Source organism: Lissotriton vulgaris, chromosome 6 (genome assembly GCF_964263255.1).
Source record: "Lissotriton vulgaris chromosome 6, aLisVul1.2, whole genome shotgun sequence".
NCBI classification, from domain to species: Eukaryota; Metazoa; Chordata; class Amphibia; order Caudata; family Salamandridae; genus Lissotriton; species Lissotriton vulgaris.
This window is the reverse complement of record NC_141694.1, coordinates 914,547,259-914,559,613: the sequence shown is the minus strand read 5'-3', so window position 1 is coordinate 914,559,613 and position 12,355 is coordinate 914,547,259.

Sequence of the window (12,355 nt, the reverse complement as noted above, 5' to 3'; positions counted from 1 at the left end):
CGCTGGAAGGTATGTCTTTGCTAAATTGCGCATAGGAAACTCCACCATTTGTTTAGGATCCATCTACGCCCCAGTTGGTGCTAAGAAATCCTTTTTCTTACAATTGAATCGACTTCTTACAGAGATCGATGCTTCGCAATATCTTATTGGTGGAGATTGGAACCTAGTACAAGATCCCATTCTAGATAAAACAGGTCAACTTTATAAAGCAAATGCGGCAGATAGAGCCATCTTTAATAATGTACTGACCAATCATGGTGTGATTGATCATTGGGGTCTCAGCCATCCACAAGACAAAGAGTATACGTTCTTCTCTCCATCACATGGCATATTTTCCCGTTTAGACTATTTTCTTTTATCACAAAAGGCAGTACATTTAGTCACTGAATCTCAAATTCTAGAAGCTGCTTTATCTGATCATTCTCCTGCTCTTCTATCTCTGAACCTAGGTCTGTCTTGGCCAGGGCGTAAACCATGGCAAATGAGTATTCAACGTCATAGAACACCTAAAGGTAAACTTCAATTACAGTCCCATCTTAAGGATTATCTCTCTTTTAATCAAGATTCTATTGCTTCCCAGAGAACTATGTGGGCGGCTGCTAAGGCCACTATCAGGGGTCAGCTAATGCGTGATGAAGCAATTGCTAAGAAGAATAATAAAACAAAGTGAGCAGAATTAGAACATGACACACAATCTTACTCTCGATAATATGCATCAAACCCTCTCTGCAAAATTAAACTTTTGAAACAAGCATGCATGTCTCTTAACAATCTTTTTACGTCCAAAGCTGAATATGCTCTACAAAGAATAAAAGGAAGACCCTATGAACAGGGGGGGAAGGCAGGAAGATTACTGGCTGCACAATTAAGCCAAAGAGAAACTGCAATGGCTAATCCGGCCATTCGAACTGCCCAAGGTGATTTACTTACGAAGCCTCAAGAGATAGTTAATGAATTTGCTTCCTTCTATCAATCTTTATACACTCCAGGAGAGCAAATATATAAAGATAAGATGTCTTTCTTTCTGGCGAAGGTTAAGCTTCCTTGTCTTTCTGATAGCAGCAGAGCATTGCTTGAAGGGGAAATAACTAAGGACAAGATTTCTGAAGCTATCACCGCCCTACCCTATCATAAAGCTCCTGGAGAGGATGGTTTTCCTGCTGAATTTTATAGATGGGCAGAACACTCTGTTGTTGATACTCTACATGTTGCATTTCTTGAGGCTAATAAAGAGTTCTCTTTGGGATCTATCTCCAATAAAGCAGTTCTTGCTGTGTTGTCCAAACCTGGCAAGGATCCTCTTCTCTGTGGGAGTTATCGCCCCATTTCCCTATTGAATTGTGATATTAAAATCCTAGCCAGCATTCTAGCATCTCGATTACGCAAAGTACTACCTTCCTTAATTCATCAGACCCAGGTGGGCTTTGTTTCAAGACGTTCCTCTCGGAATCATTTACGTACCTTAGCAAACACATTATGGTTGGCTAAACTTCTCTCGGAAGATGCACTGGCCCTTTCGCTTGATGCAGAAAAAGCCTTTGACCGTATTGAGTGGGACTATCTTTTTACTGTACTACAGACATTTGGGTTAGGTGATGATTTTATTAGTAAAGTACATTTGTTATATGATAATCCCTCAGCTCAGGTAAATTGTGGTGGTTTCTTGTCCGATCCCTTCCCGATCCGTAGAGGAACGCACCAAGGTTGCCCATTATCTCCTCTTCTCTTCCTATTAGCAATGGAGCCCCTTGCTGCTACGATCCGTCAATCAGAAGATATTATTAGTGTTACCCTTCCAATTGTACATTCTGAAATGTACCTATATGCAGATGATATTCTTCTTACTCTTACTGATCTTTCTCAATCTCTCCTTCAAACTATTAATGAATTCTCCTCTTTTTCGGGTTATAAAATCAATTGGGAAAAAAGTGAAGCACTGCGTATCTCTGATGGCACTAAAAAGGCAGAGATCCATGGATTTCCTTTTCATTGGCAATTCTCCCACCTTAAGTATTTAGGGATTCTGGTCAATAAAGGTTTGCAAAATATGGTTACTGGTAATTTAGCCCCCCTATTTAACCAAATGAAGAGAGATTTTGAAAAATGGAAAACTATAGGTTTATCTCTTTGGGGTAGAGTCGAAGCTATTAAAATGGTTACTCTTGCGCATTTTATTTTTATTTTAGGCGTGCTTCCCCTTCAAGTTCCTTTAGCCACCCTTCGATCAATAGATTCTAAAATTAAAGCTTTTATCTGGGGTTCGGCGAGAAGAACAAGTTACTTACCTTCGGTAACGCTTTTCTGGTGGATACAGTATCTACCTGTGGATTCCTCACCTTGTGAATATCCCCCTGCGTCAGCAACGTTCGGAAAATTCTATTGTAGCACGTCGGCGTGGACGACGTCACAGGGGCACGGCATCGCGCGTGACTCCGACTGATGTCACCGACTCCTTATTAGGCCTACGTCGGCGTGATGACATCAGTTCCGCTCTTTTTCCGTGCCTTCGAGGCTCCCGGATGGACCAATAACTGTAGATATATACATATACAGTGTACACAGTACATAATATTCAAGATAACCCACATAGTATGAAGACAATGCATGAAAAACACAATATATATACAAATATATATATATAAATATATAAATATATATAAATACATTTAAACATTGCCATAAACTCAGATATAGAAGAGTGGACAAAGGGGAGGCTGGTGGGCATGTGAGGAATCCTCAGGCAGATACTGTATCCACCAGAAAAAGCGTTACCGAAGGTAAGTAACTTGTTCTTCTGATTGATACATCTGCCAGTAGATTCCTCACCTTGTGAATAGAGTCCCAGAACAGTCCCCACTCCCGAGGAGGGTGTCCACTTCTCTGTACCAGAAAATCTTGTAGGACAGAGCGCGCAAAATGGCCATCCCTCCTCACTTCGCTATCCAAGCAGTAATGCTTTGCAAAAGTGTGGAGGGAGGCCCATGTCACTGCTCTACAAATGTCCTCCACAGGAACACCTCTAAACAAAGCAGATGTTGATGACTTTGCTCTAGCAGAATGAGCCCTTATACCCTCTGGAGGTTCCTTACCAGCCAGGGCGTAGCAGATCTTGATGCAAAGTATGATCCATCTTGAGAGTGTGCACTTGTGCACAGCTCTTCCTTTCTTGCAGCCAGCAAATCCCACAAAGAACTGGTCATCCACTCGATAGTCCTTTGTTCTATCAAGGTAAAAGCTCACCGCCCTCTTAGGGTCCAGAGGGTGAAGACGCTCCTCCTCCTTGGAAGGGTGAGGGTTGAGGATAGAAGGTAGGGAGGGTAATGGACTGCCCTAAATGGAATGGAGTAACCACCTTAGGCAGAAAAGCAGCCCTGGTCCTAAGAACCATTCGTTCAGTATGAATGGTCAAGAATGGGGGCTTTGAGCTAAGAGCTTGAAGCTCACTTACCCTCCTTGCTGAGGTAATTACGACAAGAAAAACAGTCTTAAAAGACAAAAGTCTCAAAGGACACCTGTGTAAAGGTTCAAATGGAGAACCCATTAAATGTGTAAGACCTAGGTTCAAGTCCCATTGAGGTACAATAAAGGGAGTAGGAGGAAACCTATTTGTTAAACCCTTTAAAAATCTCAATACAACAGGAGATTTAAACAAAGCTGGCTGATCCGGTAAACAGATAAAAGCCGATAAAGCTGATAAATAACCTTTTACCGTAGCTACAGCAAAACCCTGTTGCGCCAATGAAAGAGAAAATTGAAGTATTTCTGACAACCGAGCTCTCAAAGGATCAACAGAATTCTCTCCACACCAGGATACAAATTTAGACCACCTATAAGAATAGATGGACTTGGTGGAGTCACGCCTGGCCGATAAAATGACATCCACCACATCAGGTGGGAGAGAAAAGGATTTCAGGTTGTCCTGTTCAATCTCCAGGCATGAAGGTGTAAGGTCTGAGGGTGGGGGTGTAGAACCTGCCCCTCCATCTGAGAGAGGAGGCCTGCCCTGAGAGGGAGACGGAGCGGCGGGCCCGAGGAGAGGTGGAGAAGATCTGTGTACCACACCCTTCTTGGCCAATCTGGGGCGATCACTATAACTTGGGCCCAGTCTTGACGTATCTTCCTCACAACCCGAGGAATCAAGGGTATGGGAGGAAATGCGTAGAGGAGTTGCGAGTCCCAACTCAACTGAAACGCGTCCCGCAAGGCTCTCTGCATTGGATACTGGAGGCTGCAGAAGACGGGCAGTGAGCGTTCTCATGAGTGGTAAACAGGTCCACCTGAGGCGTTCCCCATGTCCGAAAGACATGACGAACTACCTCCGGATGAAGCCTCCACTCGTGGTCGGCTGAGAACTGCCGACTGAGATTGTCTGCACGAACGTTCAGTACTCCGGCCAGATGATTTGCCACTAGACAAATCTGATGTTCCTGAACCTAGGACCAGAGGCGCAGAGCCTCTCTGCAGAGACACTGCGACCCCACTCCTCCCTGTTTTTTGACATACCACATTGCAGTGGTGTTGTCCGTCAGGACTTGAACCGACTGACTGCGGAGGGAGGGGAGGAAAGCCTTGAGTGCCAGACGTATTGCCCGCAATTCCAAAAGGTTGATGTCAACCTTTCCTCTAGAGACCAAAGACCCTTGACCTCCAGATCCCCCAGATGAGCACCCCACCCTAGAGTGGATGCATTCGTTATCACTGTGGCCACTGATGGAGGAGTTTAAAAAGGCTTTCCTTGAGACAGATTGTTTTCCACTCCCCACCAAGACAGATCCGCTGCAGCTTCTCTGGAGATCCTTACCGACACCCTGAGATCCCCTTGGTGCTGATACCACTGCCCGCAGAGGCACCAATGGAGTGCCCTCATGTGCCAGTGTGCATGGTTGACCAACAGAATGCAAGAAGTCATCAGACCGAGCAGACGAAGAACCTTCAGGACTGGAACAACCGCTCCATTGCGAAATAAAGGAATCATTTCCTGTATGTCATGAATCCTTTGAGGTGGAGGGAATTCTCAACACACAGTTGTGTCCAGTACCGCACCTATGAACAGGTTGCGCTGGGAGGGCACCAGGTGAGATTTGGGTACATTTATCGAAAAACCCAACCTGTGCAACAACTAAGTTGTCTCTTGCAGATGATGGAGCACTACCTCCGGAGATTGTGCTTTGATCAGCCAATCGTCCAGATAAGGAAATACTGGAATCCCTGACCTTCTGAGATGTGCAGCCACCACAGCCATCACCTTGGTGAAGACTCGAGGTGCAGTAGTAAGACCAAACGGTAGAACCGCAAACTGGTAGTGCTGCGATCCCACCGTGAAGCGGAGATACTTCCTGTGTGACTTCAGAATGGGTATATGGAAATAAGCATCCTGCAAGTCGATCGACACCATACAGTCTTCTTCAATCAGCGCTTGAAGAACCTGCGCAAGGGTGAGCATCTTGAACTTTTCCTGCTTTAGGTAAAAGTTCAATATCCTGAGATCCAGGATTGGACGAAGCCTGCCATCCATTTTGGGAATCAAGAAATACTGGGAGTAGCACCCCTGACCCCTTTCCTGCTCCGGAACCACCTCTATCGCACCCTTGTTGAACAGTGCTTTCACTTCTTCCTGAAGAAGCAACAGGTGGTCCTCCGAGCAAAAAACCTTGGCAAGGAGGGTAATTTGGGGGAAATTCCCGAAAGGGAAGAGCATGCCCATTCTCTACGAGATTGAGAACCCAAATATCTGATGTAACCGATTCCCAATCCCATAGAAAATAAGTAAGCCGACCCCCCACAGGACCGGCATGATCTGGAATGGCGGATATAGGGCTGCTTTGCTGTTGTAGGTGGGGGGTGGGTAGTAGAGGAGGAAGTGGAGGAGGAGGAGGCTTGACGTCCAGGAGAACGACCCCTTTGTCTGCCTCTGTAGGACCTGTACAAAGGATTCTGTTGCTGCTGTTGCTGCTGGGTTTGCTTAAAGGAACGAAAAGTAGACCTTCCAAAACCCTTGTACCTTTTGGAGACAGAGCCTCTAGTCTGCAAACCCAAAGATCTTGCCGTCGCTCTGCTATCCTTAAACCTTTCCAAAGCAGCATCAGCTTTCTTTCCAAAAATGCCAGAACCATCAAAAGGCAAATCCATCAGAGCAGCCGGAACATCCGCAGAAAACTTGGAAGTCTTTAGCCAAGCAGCTCTTCTAGTGGCGACCAAAGACCCCATGATCCTAGCCACTGAATCTGCTGTGTCCATACCACTTTGTATGACCTGCCGAGCTGCCGCCTGCATGTCAGATATTACTTCCTCAAAGTTCTTTCTATCCTCCTCAGTAAGCTTAGGAGATAGCTGTTTCATTGTATCCATCAAAGCATGGACATATATGCCTAGCAGACAAGTAGCATTAGTAGACTTTAGGGCCATACTGCCTGACGAAAACACCTTTTTAGCATTCTGATCCTGCTACTTAGAGTCTTTATCTCCAGGAACCTGGGGAAAAGCACCTGCAGATGTTTTCGAGCAAGCAGCCTGAACCACCAAACTCTCTGGCAAAGGATGAGTGGACAAGAATTTTGGATCTCCAGGCGCCACTCTATAACGCCTTGCTACTGTCTTTGACACTGCAGGAGCAGTAAGTGGTCTACTCCATACCTCCAATATGGGATCAGTAAGAGCCTCAGTAAATGGAAGAGTTGGCTCAACCACAGAAGATGGAGAATGGAGAACTTCAGTAAGGATGTTTGACTTGTACTCCACAGATGGCAAAGTCAAATTCAAGAGCTCCGCAGCCTTCTTAATTAGCACATGGTAAGGCGCCACATCCTTAGAAGGATCATCAGATACTGTGGGCAACTCCCATTCTGGTGAACGTTCCAGTCCACTTGAATCAAGAAGATTACTTATTTTTCGAGTCAGACTCCCTGCCGAATGGTGTCTCGAACTGTGCTTCTTTCTCTTGTGCTTCTTTTTAGATGAACCAGAAGCATGACCCGAAGCCGATTTCGACGCCAAACTCGATTGGGACCTCGACCTCGACCTCAACTTCGACTTCGACCTCGAATGTCTTGATCTTGACCTCGAAGTTCTCTTGGTGTCCTTACCCTTCATTTTGGCAACTAGAAGTTTTGCCTCCAGTTCCCGAAGAGCCTTTGGGTTCATTTTTTAACAGGATCGACAACCCTTGACGTTGTGATCCGAACCCAGACACCATTGACATTCTCAATGAGGATCGGTGATAGACATCATCCTCCCACATGAATCGCATGGCTTAAATCCTGTCTTCTTTGTTGACATCTCGACGGAAGACAGCAAAACCAAACAGCTACACAATAGTAACAAAGTAACTATCCATAACGCAGAAGATCCCAAGAAACTGTTAGCGTCGACAACACGGAAAAAAGGGAACTGATGCCATCACGCCGACGTAGGCCTAATAAGGAGTCGGTGACGTCAGTCGGAGTCGCGCGCGATGCTGTGCTCCTGTGACGTTGTCCATGCCGGCGTGCTACAAAAGAATTTTCCGAACGTTGCTGACGCCGGGGGATATTCACAAGGTGAGGAATCCACTGGTAGATATATCCATCAGAACTCGTCTTACTATGGCAAAATTAAAAGCTTCATCAGAGGTGGGACTGTTCTCCAGTCCCCAGAAATGCACAGCTAAACGCCACTTTTGGCTGTACCTGTATACGAACATTATTTTTTACTTATTCCACATTTATCCATTGTAATCCAAATTATTTATCATCAATATTCCAATCTTCCACAGACGAGAAGGCGCCCTTCGTGTGCACGTTAATTTTCAAGTTTCTACTATTCTCCTGGTGTCACTAAGACTTTGACCAAGAATATGACAAAGACGTGAATTCATTTCAGGCAGTATTTATTGACACATAACCCAATGCATTTCGGGCATCCAGCCCTTCTTCGGGGGTCACTGTAAAGTATAAACATACGACAAGATTACCGAACTGATTCACCCCTTTAAGTGCGTTTTCCACTATCTGCGCATATCCAACCACATTTATCTATTAATTCTCATTAAAAAAGACATCTCAATAAACCTTAAATTAATCTGCACATGTTGACCAAAAAAGTACAGCCTCAGATTCGAACCCCTGTTCTATGCACATTGCTTCATGATCGCGCTGAGCCACCCTTTGTCCTAATGACCTACGCCCTTCTTTTCTTAACTCAGCTAAATATTTTTACAACGCATTGATAAAGTACGTGGAAATCATGTTTCTCTAACAGTGTAAACTCTGTGTTTTATGCCATAGCCTCAAGTTTAACAAAGCAGTAAATCTCATCATTCATACATTTTTAACTGACGGTATTTAACCTAAATAACATCATCTAGCAGCCCTTTTAAACAAAGCCCCATGCCCATTCTATGCATAAAAACAAGTTCACCCAGCTTTCACGTACCTGCCGTCCCAGCGTTAACCGCTACATTGTATCACTGATGGAAGGAGAGTTACCAAGCCACCCGTCCTCCCTCTTTTTAAACAACATATAATGTGCTCTGATTGGTCCGAGTTGAACAAAAAGTTCCCACCTTTTCTCATCTGACTAAATGATTACACCTGAGGTCTGTGCTGCCACAAAACTACAACTCCCATCTTTCCATAGTCCCATGTGTATTTAGCTCAACTAAAAAAGACATCTCTAGTCACAGAAGTGAAAGTTACATTGATCCAAGCAGTAATTTGTGAAAATGATGCTGATTTTGTATCGTTATCAAAACAGTCCGGTATTTCAATCCAGTTCTCTTGCTGCCATCCTCATAAACCACGATGTTGGTCTTGGCGCGCGATCTCGTGTCGTCACACAAGTTTCCAATCATGTCTTTGTGGGTGCAGTCCTGTAGTTTGGGCTAAAGTTATAATGTTTTTTCATGAAGGCAGGACGCACACCTCTTCTTCCAATGTTATTAAACTTTAATTTTGATGCATTTGATCCTTTTTTAATCCTTGGGTGCGTGCAATTTGCTGTAGTGCTATGCCCTAAGCACAGGGGTACTAACTTCATCAGAGGTGGGACTGTTCTCCAGTCCCCAGAAATGCACAGCTAAACGCCACTTTTGGCTGTACCTGTATACGAACATTATTTTTTACTTATTCCACATTTATCCATTGTAATCCAAATTATTTATCATCAATATTCCAATCTTCCACAGACGAGAAGGCGCCCTTCGTGTGCACGTTAATTTTCAAGTTTCTACTATTCTCCTGGTGTCACTAAGACTTTGACCAAGAATATGACAAAGACGTGAATTCATTTCAGGCAGTATTTATTGTCACATAACCCAATGCATTTCGGACATCCACACATGGGACTATGGAAAGATGGGAGTTGTAGTTTTGTGGCAGCACAGACCTCAGGTGTAATCATTTAGTCAGATGATAAAGGGTGGGAACTTTTTGTTCAACTCAGACCAATCAGAGCACATTATATGTTGTTTAAAAAGAGGGAGGACGGGTGGCTTGGTAACTCTCCTTCCATCAGTGATTCAATGTAGCGGTTAACGCTGGGACGGCAGGTACGTGCAAGCTATGTGAACTTGTTTTTATGCATAGAATGGGCATGGGGCTTTGTTTAAAAGGGCTGCTAGATGATGTTATTTAGGTTAAATACCGTCAGTTAAAAATGTATGAATGATGAGATTTACTGCTTTGTTAAACTTGAGGCTATGGCATAAAACACAGAGTTTACACTGTTAGAGAAACATGATTTCCACGTACTTTATCAATGCGTTGTAAAAATATTTAGCTGAGTTAAGAAAAGAAGGGCGTAGGTCATTAGGACAAAGGGTGGCTCAGCGCAATCATGAAGCAATGTGCATAGAACAGGGGTTCGAATCTGAGGCTGTACTTTTTTGGTCAACATGTGCAGATTAATTTAAGGTTTATTGAGATGTCTTTTTTATTGAGAATTAATAGATAAATGTGGTTGGATATGCGCAGATAGTGGAAAACGCACTTAAAGGGGTGAATCAGTTCGGTAATCTTGTCGTATGTTTATACTTTACAGTGACCCCCGAAGAAGGGCTGGATGCCCGAAATGCATTGGGTTATGTGACAATAAATACTGCCTGAAATGAATTCACGTCTTTGTCATATTCTTGGTCAAAGTCTTAGTGACACCAGGAGAATAGTAGAAACTTGAAAATTAACGTGCACACGAAGGGCGCCTTCTCGTCTGTGGAAGATTGGAATATTGATGATAAATAATTTGGATTACAATGGATAAATGTGGAATAAGTAAAAAATAATGTTCGCATACAGGTACAGCCAAAAGTGGCGTTTAGCTGTGCATTTCTGGGGACTGGAGAACAGTCCCACCTCTGATGAAGTTAGTACCCCTGTGCTTAGGGCATAGCACTACAGCAAATTGCACGCACCCAAGGATTAAAAAAGGATCAAATGCATCAAAATTAAAGTTTAATAACATTGGAAGAAGAGGTGTGCGTCCTGCCTTCATGAAAATTCATGAAAAAATTAAAAGCTCACCAGCTATATGGAGGTATGGGTCTTCTCATTTGTCCCAACTCTCTTATTTCTTAATAGACACTAAAGATGTTCCGCAATGGGTTCCCATCGAACGTCATCTTTTGTCTGGGACTTCAGGCCTCTCCCTTCTATATGGTAATGGAACTAGTCGTTTTGATCCTAAAAACCCGATTTTATCAGCCATGCACAAATCTTGGCAAAGAGGTAATAGTTTACTTGCATCAAATGCTCGCATTCATATCAAAGTTCCACTTTGAAACAATTCAGCAATCAAAATTAATGGTCGTACCCTTTCTTGGCCTTCATGGCATGCAGCTGGTATTCACTCTCTGGATCAACTTTTTCATGATGGTCAATTTAAAACATTTAATCAGCTTTGTGAAGAATGTAATATTTCTCTACAACATGCCTCCAAGCATTTTAAACTTCAACAATGTTTGAGGAATTATTTTGGTTCCTTCATTACCCCAGATATCCCCGATCTTATATTATCTGACTTTGTGGGGGAAATTTAAAGGTGTGACCTCAGGCCTTTATAAAACTTTTATTTCTCCTTTACTCTCACAATTACTATCTAATACCCTTCAAATTAAATGGCAATCCCGACTATCAGTGTCCTATACTATAATCTGAGTGAGATCAGATATTGGAGAGCTTACATAAAGATGTTCGTGAATTAAGACTAAAATTCTTTATCATTAAAATTCTTCATGATTGCCATTGGTCACCGATTAAATTACATAAAGCTGGACTGCTCCTTCACTCTAATTGTTGGAGGTGTTCTAATTCTGGTTGTGGCATTGCCCATATTATTTGTGATTGTCCAGCAACTAAGTCCTACTGGACCTTTATAGGCAAAACTTTAAAATCTACAATGCCATTATCTTTACCATTCACATCTGCCACCATTCTACTACATGATTTCTGTACCTTTCCTAAACTCTCAAAACCGCAAATTCGTCTTTTGCATACAGCGTTAGCTACAGCCAAAATTTGTATTTTGCGGCATTGGAAATCTTCCTCTCCACCTTCTCAAGAAGAATGGTTAGTGGCAATGATGCAGACAGCATTGAATGAACGTACAATTTATAATCTTCAGGACCAAGTTGATATCTTTATAAAAGTTTGGTCTCCTTTCTTAAAATTGGAAATTGATGAGGCTATAACTTCCACTTCTTCTCTTAACACTACTGCCTAAATCATCTAATTATTTATCTCTATCCCTTCTTCTCTTATTTTCCCTTATCTCTTTTCCTCCCCCTACCTTCACATACTCCCCCCTTTACTTTTTTTTTTCCATTCATCCCTCTTCTCATTTCTTAAAATATACTTTCATTCTTTATTTTTCCATTTCTTTCTGTTTCTATTGTTTCTATTATTATAATACTGTTGCTCTCAATTAATTATGTATAGTTACTGTTTTCTCTTTATAGTTAGTTCTATTCATATATTACGTTACCTACATTGTATATTTTTCTCCATATTATTCATAATAACTTTATTACTTATTTGCTTCGTAATCTATTTTTTCACTTCATATTTATATATATAAAATGTTTTCTTCTTTATTTCATAAGCTATATTCATGCTTAATTTTCACATGTATTACAATTCTAATTCTTTATTATGATATGACTTTTATGTTCATCCTGTATTCTCTGTACTTCAATATAAAATTCAATAAAAAATGTCAACACAGATGACATGAGAGAGAAGGAGAAGTTTGCATGTGCTGGATTTTAGACTCTTCACACACCACACACAGCCTTTTTTATTGCTTCAGGTCCAAATGTGTGTTTTACAATAGTCCATGTGGTGCTCCCTAAAAGAATTTGAAGTGTGCTCATTTAAACAGAGTAACT